This window comes from Schistocerca nitens, chromosome 4, assembly GCF_023898315.1.
Source record: "Schistocerca nitens isolate TAMUIC-IGC-003100 chromosome 4, iqSchNite1.1, whole genome shotgun sequence".
Classification (NCBI taxonomy): Eukaryota; Metazoa; Arthropoda; class Insecta; order Orthoptera; family Acrididae; genus Schistocerca; species Schistocerca nitens.
In genome coordinates, this window is record NC_064617.1 from 567,908,896 (window position 1) to 567,921,071 (window position 12,176).

The 12,176-nt window shown below is 46.3% G+C and overlaps 1 protein-coding gene across 1 annotated transcript in view; it reads left to right on the top strand.

Moving 5' to 3' along the window:
* The window catches only part of LOC126252433 (platelet binding protein GspB-like), a 105,621-nt gene that overhangs the window by 18,466 nt on the left and 74,979 nt on the right, over positions 1-12,176 (top strand). The window lies entirely within an intron of this gene.

The following is a 12,176-nucleotide window of genomic DNA, read 5'->3' on the forward strand; positions in this document are numbered from 1 at the left end:
AGAAATGCCAGTCTGTGAAGATACACCAAATCTGTATCACTAAACTGCTAACCTGGTTCATGCTGCATGGTCTCAGTTGGGGGGTTGCAAGATAGGGTTCAGTGGCAACAAAAATTGACTTTCTGTATGTCATGTAATTCTTGACAGAATTTAAAAATGTGCTACCATAACCTTCTCATTAAGAGGTACAATCATCTGTCAAAAGTTTAACACAATATGGAAAGTATTACAGTTAGGAACGTGTAAGTCTTAATGCAGCTTAATTTGTAGTGCACAAATACCTGGAATATATTCATCTAGTAGTTCCTAATAACAGCATTTAGTGACGTGCAACAAATGTCACATAAAATTTCAACGCTTACAAGTCTTCACACACTCCCACAAAATAAAGGAAAAATATTTTACTGTGCCCTTCTACTGTTCATTCAGTAAAACTGTCTCATTAGGCATGACATCTTAACTTATTAAGGAAGTAACTCCACGCACAACACTTTCGCAGGCTGGATCCACATATACCACTGAATGTACCTGGAAAAATTGCATCTTTGTACAACACACAGCTCAGGAGCTGTCATAAATGTTTACATGCATGAGAAACTAGCATTTGCTTAAAACAGAGTGCAAATTTCCCGGACCACTATAATTCAGTGTTAGATAATGAGAGCACTTAGTGACTTTCAACAAACCTTAAAGCTAATTTTAAGGCTTTTTAACTTTCCTCATTTACATGCTTGATGTCAAATCTTTAATACATTAACTCATTTGTAAAGTAATCATGATTTTGAAGCTATTTTGTATGTGGAATTTAACTGCCTTAGAGCTAAAATTGCATTGTATGGCAATCGTGCAAAAGTTCTCAAAAGTGAGAGAATTTTATTGAACAACATGTGCTTATGGTTACAAAATGTCAACATTTGCTGAAACTGGAGTGTGCACTTCGATATTTTCCAAGACTTTCAAAAAGATTCTAAAAAATTTGGCATGTGAATATCGAAAACTCGTAAATGAGCATTACGTTGGTACAATATTACCAGCACAAAATATTGTCATTATGAAACCCCTATTGTAAATTTTCATGTATTCCAGACTTAAAAATGCAAAATTGAGGAAAATGTAGAATCGAGGAAGATATTAAGTTAACAGACGAGCAAAAATATGTAATTGGCATATATTATTAAAAATTGTAATTTTCTCCAGTATGTTGTATAAAAACTGTGCAGTTCAAGGAAACTGAATTTACTGCAAAGCGTTTATACAGTAATTTATGGTAATTGAATTTCATTAGATATGTAACAAATAAAAATGCATGGAGAAAATTGAAATTGGTATCTGGATACAAGGTAATCAGGCTATTTTCTGACATGCGAAGACCACGAATTACATGACAAAACATGTGTTCTGAGACTTTCCTTTGTGCTTACCCAGAAAAAAGCAAAAGTCGATGAGCACGGCAAATAAAACCGAAAGCTGTGAAGTATGGTGAAAGATGTCATAAGCTAACATGTGGGGGTGTTTTTTTTTTTCCTTCTGTAGCCTATGGCAGTGCAGCATACTGGGGTGATGAGAGTGCAGTGACTTCTAGTGTATTGCATGTAAACTTTCCCTGGTTCATTGTGGCAAGGGATCAAGTATGTTTCACAATATTTTTTTGCAGGGACTGGTGTATTTGTGGTGTAGTGGTTCTTGTCAATAGCTGTAGTGCTTAGTTGTTTATGGATATGTTAGTGACAGGAGAATCTGTTGCAACAATTCTTCACTGGAATGTGTTCATGGTTGTACAACTTGTGAAATATTTCTGACAAGGAAGAATATGAATGTTATTGCTCATCATTTCACTTGCAGCAATTACAGCTGTCCTCTTAGGTTCCTGCCTAAACACACAGTCTGAAATTGCTACATATTCGGAAATAGACAGTCAAATATATAATTCATCCTTTTTATCTCCAATCAAAAGGAAATGTTAAATAAGATTGAATATTGCAGAACATACTTGTATTTTGTTCGGAACATGAGAACCTAGCATCTCTAAACTGAGGAGACCATGACATAATTCATTACACTGTGGATTAATAGTCTAAATTTCATCTCATCTCGATTATCGCATCTCTCAAAGTCTTAGGTCTTCCATGCTTTACTAAGTGACATTTAATGGCAAGGGTGACATGTTTGAAAATGTCGCAATGTGCTGCTGCTTTAAAACACCATACTGTGGCGTACTTACAAACCCCGCCCCTACACACACACACACACACACACACACACACACACACACACACACACAATGAATAACTGAAATGTACACTGGGGTCATTCACATGCACTTGCAAAAATCCGTAGTCAAAAGCCCACTACTGACATCAAAAAAGTTGTGTGAAGCCTATTCGACCCTTGCACTGAGTAGTCGAAGTAGGGCAGTCTCCAGTATTGCCCAAGTGCGCCGTTTGCACTTCACACACATTACTGGATACCATGTAGTTGTATTTATACTAGTGAATATGAAATAAAGTTAACACTGCTGTAATTTCAGTGTTCTGTCTGTGCCATCAATCTATCAAATTTATAACATATCTGCTGTCAGAATGCATCAAACACTATTGAGGACTTCAGAAAAGATAAAGCCATCACACAGCTGTTAACTGAAAACATCCTGTTAATAAGGAAAATAGCAAAGAGAGTATACTACATTGGCTGCAGTCAATAGCAGCATGGTATATTTCGGATTCTGGCGACAGAATCTGAGCAGAACTTCTGTATGAAAAATTAATACACAGTAGTGAAGGGCATACGAGATGCAACTATATAAATTAATCAGTGGAACCAGTCACTCCATTTGCCATAAACCTATCATGTCAGCTGTACTTCGGAACAAGCCGCCAAGTAAGCTTCCTGTTCACCACTATGTCAGAGGCCACTGCATTAGTGTGACATCACCATGCTATACAGTTACTGGTTGCAGATGGAGAACATACATCACAGGTGTAATCCAGGAATTTTGAGTTCATTTCATAATGTTCGCTATAAATTTTTTGTTCAAGGTGAACATAAAATGAAAGAATTCTGAAAACTGTGCATTTTGAGGTATAATTTCTGGCAGTAGTGCATTAGGAAATGGCTTGATTACCTCATAAACCATTAATAAAGGTGATAGTATTCAGTTACAGTATTGCTAATCACAAAACCCATATTTTTCTAATATGTCTATTATATTTTGTAAAACTTTGAAATTTCTTGTTTATGGATTTGTGATTGTTGTCAGTTGACGTTATGAATGTTGATAAAATTGCTATGTAGGAGGACCAGAGCTTCTTTCATGATGCACTTGTTGAAGAATTACAATTAGAAACATCGTTGCCAGTCGACATAACTTCGTGTACAGAAAGCTTTCTAAACTTGTTTCCTGTAAATTGTTTCTTGAAAATGGCTTTGTTTCATCATCTTCAATAAACACAACAAAACACGTGTAAACAAGCACTGCAAACATATAACTACTACTCGCAATCACACTTGAACAACGCTAACCACGTGTTTGAAAGCGTGTTGTTTACAAACAGCAGAAACAAAAGAACACAGACCGTTGCATTCCAAGGATAGCCAACACACTAGGGAGTAAAAAATCCCATAACGTGCAATGTAGGAGATATAAAGATCTAAAATATATGCAGAAAAGTGGGTGTGGCACATAAACACACCTGGGAGGAAAATGCTCTTTAAATGCTCAGAAAAAACAGCAAAATCCTTTTCAGAGTACTTAATCTATCGAAATATGGTGAAAACCAAAAATCGATTTTTTTCGACGTGAACCACAGTGTGGTCCCCTTAACCCTATAGTGGCCTGTCTCCTGCTGGGCGTCTCCAGCTCCCTTTTCGTTGATGATTTTGTCATCTGTTGCAGTTCTCCATGGACCTGTCACACTAAGTGGCATCTTCATCTGTGTCTCGATCTTTACTCTTGGAGCATTGCCAATGGCTTTCATTTCTACACTGACACCACCATTTTTATGAATTTCTGGTGGCACAATTGGTTTCTTCCTCTGTCTTCACATCTTGTGCTTGTTGAAACTATGAGATTCCTGGGCTCATGCTCTATAAGAAATGTTGTTGGCCTTGCATGTCTTAAGCCATCCCTCAATGTCCTCATTGGTACTTCCTGGGGAGCAGATTAAATGACACTCTTGGGTTTATACCTGTCCCTTGTCTGTTTGAAACTACATTATGGGTGTTGTGTTCTGCATGTCCATCCCTCTTACGCCATCTCAATACTGTCCATCATAGCATCCGTTTTGCCTGGTTGAGAGTTTGTATGCAGAAGCTGCCAAACTACTGCTGTCCTACTGCCGTGACTTTCTCCTCAGTGTATAAGCATGCCGTTTGTCTGCCATGCATGGCCACCCATCTTACGCTTCCTTCGACTACTACTTTGATTGCCAGTATGGGGTGCGTCCCTCTTCTGTTACCTCTTGGAATTTGCGTTAGGCTCTTGCTCCAGCAGCTTAACTTCACACTACCTACAACTTTCCTGGTGGCTGTAAATCCTACACCACCTTGGCTTTGTGTGGTGGCCCACGTTCGCCTTGGTTTCCATTCGCTACCTAAGGACACTACTTCAGCCTCACTCTATTGCCTTGAGTTTCATGACCTTTGCGTGGAACTTAGCGATAGTACCTCTATGTACACTGATGGCTCTTAAACTGAGTGTGGTGTCAGGTGTGGCTTTCTCATTGGTGCTGACGTTTCTCAGTATCGGCTTCTGGAACATTCCTCAGTATTTACAGTAGAGCTCTTTGCATTTTATCAGGCCACGCAGTACACTCGGTGACACTTCCCAATTGCATCATCTGCTTACACTTGGTGCCCTTCAAAGCCTCTTGTGTGCTGTACATCATCCATCTTTTAGTGCAAGGGGTCCAGGAAAGCTGTTACTTGCTCACTCCTGATTGAGTCACTGTGATGTTCATGGGGGTTCCTGGTAATCAGTCTGACAGGAAAATAGGCTGCTGACATTGCTGCCAGGGCCGCAGTCCTAGTACCTCAGCCTGCTAGTTCTTATGTTCTTTCTGATCATATCTGTGTTTTCATCTGCCAGCAGGTGGTTTCACTTCGGCATCACAACTGGTCCTCCCTTTGTGGGAACAAGCGCTGTGTTGTTAAGCATCTCCTAGCGGCTTGGATGACCATCTCTGGGCTCACCCCCAGGGGGTCCACAATTCTTTTGTGGATACGTGCGTAGCGAGCACGGGACCCCGAGCTAATGTGGCCCTCCTTCCTTTCCGGGCTGCATACCTTCCTTTTCCGCATCCCTCACTCTCCCCATCTTCGCCCCTCCTCCCCTCACCTCTGGCTCTTTCCTTCCCTTTCTCCCCCTCTGGGAGTATGGTTTGTGCCTACATCCGGAGACGGACGCTCGTAACTGTACCGCATTCTTCGCCTTCTCTGCTTGTACGTCTTCATTCTTCCTTTGTCCTTTTCCTTACCTCTTCTCTTTACCCTTTTCTCCGCTACGGCGTTTGAGATCTCTTCTTTCCTTTCCCTTTCTTTGTTTTTCCCTTTCTCTTTCTTCCTCCCTGTGCATGTCTGAAGGCCGACCCACGCATTTTTGTGTGTAGCCGGTGACAGGGTAACGCGTAATTCCCCGCCCCGGGTAGACAGATAGGACACGTACGTACCCCCTGGTAACGGCCAGGCCCATGGAGGGGTGATTACCCAAGCTGATACCTTCCGAAAGTGCCGATTGGTCCCTCCGTCCATTTGTCGGGAGGTGTGACCTGAGGTGTGAACAATCACCTAAGGCGGGAGTGCCCTCAGAGAGGGCCCCCACAAGGGAGGAGCGCGCCATCGGAGATGCCGTTAATCATGGGGGATTCTTCCACAATGGTTTCCTCACCTTCCACTATGTCTGCTCACAAGTGTAAGTTCACTGAATCTCAGCCACAGACAGTTCTTCCATCGTTGCCACAGTTCCTTGTTGTTTCTCGGTCTGACGAAGGTCACGACTTCTCCACAGTCAACCCTTTCATTATTCAGAAAGGTGTCGACGCAATTGCAGGTCCTGTAAAGTCTTGTTCCAGATTACGGAATGGCACCTTGTTAGAAACAGTCAGTGCCCTCCAGGCACAAAAATTGCTGCGTACTTCACTGCTCCACACCTTCCCTGTCCGGGTTGAAGCGCACCGCACTTTAAATTCCTCGTGTGGAGTCGTTTATACACGCTCTCTTGATGGATTGTCTGACGAAGAAATTCAGCACTACCTATCTGACCAGGGCGTAACGGCTGTTCATAGAGTTATGAAAAGGGTTGACACAAACATCATTCCAACCCACACTGTCTTCTTGACATTTGACAAAGTTCAACTCCCATCGAAAATCAAAGCAGGCTATGAGATAATTTCCGTTCGCCCTTACGTCCCAAACACCTACGCGTTGCTATTGATGTCAGCGGTTCAATCACACCAGCCAGTCCTGTTCCAATCCGGCCAAATGTGTTACGGGTGGCAAGGATGCCCATGAGGGTGCTTATCCACCTCCATCCCCTCGCTGCATCAACTGTATGGGTGACCACGCTGCTTCCTCTCGAGATAGCCCCGTTTTTAAAGACGAAAAGCTCATCCAGGAAATCAGAGTGAAGGAAAAGGTGTCTACCTTTGCTGCTCGAAAATTATTCGCCAGTCGACAGCCCACCGTGCCTCAGACAGGAAAATACAGCACTGTCCTTGCTTCTCCTCGGCCAACAAAGGAGGCGGCCACGCAGACTTGCGACCTCACCTTTAGTGCCACGGTCGTCAGATCGGCCAGTGCAAAGATGGCCCGTTCAACCTCACCACTTTCGCCTGCCCACTCTATGGCTCACCCTTCATCGGGTTCTGCTAAATCTCGAGCCAAAAAGTCAGACACCAAGACTTCGAAAAAAGAGCATACTTGTGAAGATTTTTACGTACCCCAACTTCACAACCATCTGTTCCTCCTTCATCTAAACATATTTCCAAGTAGGCTACAAAGACACCTAGTTCATCTCCTTCTCCGCCAAGGCGTGTCCCATCTACAGCACCACCTGGCGGAAATCGCCCTCGGCCGAGCAAGTGGCTGATCGCTGGTGGCAGGAGCTGCTCCTGAACAACCTATGGATCAGGATCTTCTGCCTTCGGCTGAATGCCATTCCATGCTGTCGGTCGCAAGCTCTGAGCAGTCATTGAGTTGACAGCAACCTTGGTCACATTCCTCCATTTTCTGTTCACCCCTATGTCCATTATCAACTGGAATATCCGCGGCATTTGAGTCAATCGGGATGAATTGTCGATCTCCTTATGATCCTACTCGCCGGTCATCTTCTGTCTTCAGGAAACAAAGCTGTGTCCCCATGACCGCTTTGTTCTCCCCCATTTTCAGTCCGTCCGATTTGATCTCCCTTCTGTTGAAGGCACTCCAGCCCATGGAGGACTCATGATTCTTCTCCATGATACTCTCCATTATCACCCAATCCACTTAAACACTTCCTTCCAAGCTGTCGCTGTCCGTCTTTCCCTTTCTGGATATACCTTTTCTCTTTGTACTGTATACATTCCATCGTCCACACCAATGGCACGAGCTGATCCCCTTCATCTTCTTGGTCAGCTTCCACCCCCCTATTTGCTGGTTGGGGACTTCAATGCCCACCACCCGCTTTGGGGATCTCCACATCCTTGTCCACGTGGCTCACTATTGCTAGACGTCTTCCACCAAGCGGATCTAGTTTGTCTCAACACTGGGGTCCCTACATTTTTGTCCGCCTCCACGACAAATTTATCTCATTTGGTCCTTGCGGTCGGTACTGTTCCGCTAGCTCGGCGCTTCGAATGGTTCGCCCTTGATGATACACACTCGAGTGACCACTTTCCATGTGTCCTTCGACTGCAGCCTCAACTGCCATATATGCGCCCGCGACGCTGGAAGTTTGCCCAAGCCGATTGGACACTTTTCGTCTCTAGCGACATTGGATGACAGTCACTTTTCCAGCGTCGACGATGAGGTCACACATATTACCGACGTTATTCTTACAGCTGCGGAACGTTCAATACCATGCACCTCCGAATTGTCCAGGCGCCCCCCAGTTCCTTGGTGGAACGAGGCATGCCGTGACGCAATACGTGAGCGGCGACGTGCTCTTCGCGTTTTCCGCCACCATCCTACTTTGGCCAACTGTATCTGCTATAAGCAGTTCCATGCGCGATGCCGTCGCGTCATCCGCGATATCAAGAAGGCAAGCTGGAAATTCTTTATTACCTCATTTAACACCTTCACTCCCTCCTCGGAAGTTTGGAGTTGGCTTTGACAGTTCTCAGGCGCGCCTAGTTTCTCCCCGGTCTCTGGGCTCACTGTCGCGCATGATACATTAGTGGACCCCGTCGCAATTTCTAACTCATTGGGTCAGGACTTTGCTGAGATTTCGAGCTCTTCAAATTACCCGCGAGCGTTTCTCCCGAAGAAACGTGCAGCGTAAGTGCGACATCCTGCTTTCTCCTCTCAAAATCGTGAAAGCTACAGTGCTGTTTTCTCCATGCAGGAACTCCAACATGCACTCTCTTCTTCTCGCTCCTCCGCCCCAGGACCGGATGGTATCCACGTCCAAATGTTGCTGCATTTATCAACCCATAGTCTGCGTTACCTCCTTCGCCTTCATAATCGAATTTGGACCGACAGTACTTTTCCCAGACGATGGTGGGAAGCTATCGTTGTTCCTGTTCCAAAACCTGGAAAGGACAAACATCTCCCCTCTAGCTATCGCCCCATTTCTCTCAAGAGTAGTGTCTGTAAGGTTTTGGAGCGTATGGTGAATTACCGTTTAGCTTGGTGGCTGGAATCCCACAGTCTTTTGACACCTGCCCAATGTGGATTCCAAAAGCATCGTTCTGCAGTTGACCATCTTGTTGCTCTCTCCACTTATATCATCAACAATTTTCTCCTGAAACGCCAAACAGAAGCAATATTTTTTGATCTGGAGAGAGCATACGATACTTGTTGGAGGACAGGCATCCTCCGCACACTGTTCTCTTGGGGGCTTTCGAGGTTGGCTGCCCCTTTTTCTTCGCGAATTTATGGCAGAGCGCACATTTAGAGTGCGGGTGAACACTACTCTCTCCCGTACTTTCTCCCAAGAAAACGGGGTACCCCAGGGCTCCGTGCTGAGTGTTGTACTGTTTGCCATTGCCATAAATCCAATTATGGATGGTGTCCTTCCCGATGTCTTGGGCTCCCTTCTTGTGGACGATTTTGCGATCTACTACAGCTCTCAACGGACCAGCCTTCTTGAACGATGTCTTCAAGGATGTCTCGATCGCCTCCACTCTTGGAGCATCGAAACCGGCTTCCGTTTTTCTCCCAGTAGACCGTTTGTGTTAATTTTTGGCGACGTAAGGAGTTTCCTCCACCCTCCTTACATCTAGGACCTGTCAACCTTCTGTTTTCGGACGTCACTAAATTCTTTGGTCTTATGTTTGACAGAAAACTGTGCAGGTCCTCCCACGTTTCCTATCTTTCGGCTCGCTGTCTGTGATCCCTCAACACCCTCCGTGTCCTGAATGGTACCTCCTGGGGAGCGGACAGAGTGGTCCTTCTCCGCCTCTATCGCACCTTAGTGCGCTTGAAATTGGACTGTGGAAGCAGTTTACTCCTCTGCTCGGCCGTCTATCCGTCGTCGTCTCGACTCTATCCACCATCGTGGATTACGTTTAGTGTCTGGAGCTTTTTACACCAGCCCTGTGGAAAGCCGTTATGCTGAGACTGCTGAACCTCCGCTGTCCAATCAGCGAGCAGTCCTTCTGAGTCGTTATGCTAGCCATCTGTCTTCCATGCCTGCTAATCCAGCCCATGACATTTTTTCGACGCCTCCTTTGATGTAGGGTATGCAGGCCGCCCCCTCCTCCCTACTACCACCGGTAGTCCGCTTCCGTCAACTGCTCCATTCTCTTTCCTTCTGCTTTCCTAAAACCTTCTTGACAACTTGGAGTACAGCACCGCCTTGGCTCCGTCCACGGATCTGCCTGCTCCGTGACCTTCGTCGATTTCCCAAGGATGGTACCCCTTAACTTGTTTGTCGGGCATTTGCTGCTCTATGTGCACAAATGACGGAAGCCACATTTATTTACACCGATGGCTCGAAAACATCGTTAGGTGTACAGAGTGCCTATATTGTTGGCGACACCGCAAATCACTTTCGGCTTCCCGACCAGTGTTCGGTTTATACTGCGGAGCTTTACGCTGTTCTTCAGGCTGTCCACTACATCTGCCGCCATCAGCGGATACAGTACGTTATCTGCTCCGATTCTCTTAGCTCTCCCCTCAGTCTCAAAGCTCTTTATCCTGTCCACCCTCTCGTCCACCGGATTCAGGACTGTCTGCACTTGCTCCACCTGGGGGGCGTCTCTGTGGCGTTCCTCTGGCTCCCAGGACACGTTGGTATCTGTGAAAATGAGGCTGCCGATGTAGCAGCCAAGGCTGCAGTCTCTCTTCCTCGGCCAGCTATTGAATCGATTCCCTTCGCCGATCTACGGAGCGTTTTATGTCATGTTGTTCTTTTATGCCACGCACATTGGTCGACACTTCCCCATAATAAATTGCGGGACGTGAAAGCTCTTCCTTGTGCTTGGACCTCTTCCTCCCGAACGCGTCGTCGGGAGGAGGTAATTTTAACTCTACTCTGGATTGGGCACTGTATTTTTAGCCATAGTCATCTTTTAAGCGGCGATCCTCCCCCACTTTGTCCCCACTGCTCTCAGCTGTGGACGGTAAGACACCTTTTAACTGAGTGTCCCTATTTTAATCCGTTACGCTCCCATCTACAGCTGTCACCTGATATATCGTCGATTTTAGCAGATGACACGCGCTTAGCTGATCGCATTCTCGAGTTCATTAGTGCCAGTGAAATGACGTCAGTCATTTGAAGCTTTTTTTGGGGACAACCAACCCCTTTCTGTAGTGGATTTTTAAGCCTTCCTTCTGCTTTTAGTGTCTACAACTTTGACTTTCGTTTCCATTGCTGCTGGTTTCCATTTTCGGTTTGTTACTGTTTCCTAAGTGACGGACCGGGCACTAATGACCATTGCAGTTTTGCCCCCTAAAACCAAAACAAAAAAAAAATCTCTGGGCTCTCTCATTGTGAGATATGTTAACTAGATTGTGTATTGGGAACTACATTTTTAGCCATTGCCATTTACGTGGTGCTCCTCCACCATTCATGCACATTGTGCTCATCTAATGCCCTTTTTTAACTGCTAGCATTCTCATTTGTGTTCGCCGTTTGTGGGGGTCACTTGCCGTTTGTGGGGGTCACTTGCCGTTTGTGGGGGTCACTTGCCGTTTGTGGGGGTCACTTGCCGTTTGTGGGGGTCACTTGCCGTTTGTGGGGGTCACTTGCCGTTTGTGGGGGTCACTTGCCGTTTGTGGGGGTCACTTGCCGTTTGTGGGGGTCACTTGCCGTTTGTGGGGGTCACTTGCCGTTTGTGGGGGTCACTTGCCGTTTGTGGGGGTCACTTGCCGTTTGTGGGGGTCACTTGCCGTTTGTGGGGGTCACTTGCCGTTTGTGGGGGTCACTTGCCGTTTGTGGGGGTCACTTGCCGTTTGTGGGGGTCACTTGCCGTTTGTGGGGGTCACTTGCCGTTTGTGGGGGTCACTTGCCGTTTGTGGGGGTCACTTGCCGTTTGTGGGGGTCACTTGCCGTTTGTGGGGGTCACTTGCCGTTTGTGGGGGTCACTTGCCGTTTGTGGGGGTCACTTGCCGTTTGTGGGGGTCACTTGCCGTTTGTGGGGGTCACTTGCCGTTTGTGGGGGTCACTTGCCGTTTGTGGGGGTCACTTGCCGTTTGTGGGGGTCACTTGCCGTTTGTGGGGGTCACTTGCCGTTTGTGGGGGTCACTTGCCGTTTGTGGGGGTCACTTGCCGTTTGTGGGGGTCACTTGCCGTTTGTGGGGGTCACTTGCCGTTTGTGGGGGTCACTTGCCGTTTGTGGGGGTCACTTGCCGTTTGTGGGGGTCACTTGCCGTTTGTGGGGGTCACTTGCCGTTTGTGGGGGTCACTTGCCGTTTGTGGGGGTCACTTGCCGTTTGTGGGGGTCACTTGCCGTTTGTGGGGGTCACTTGCCGTTTGTGGGGGTCACTTGCCGTTTGTGGGGGTCACTTGCCGTTTGTGGGGGTCACTTGCCGTTTGTGGGGGT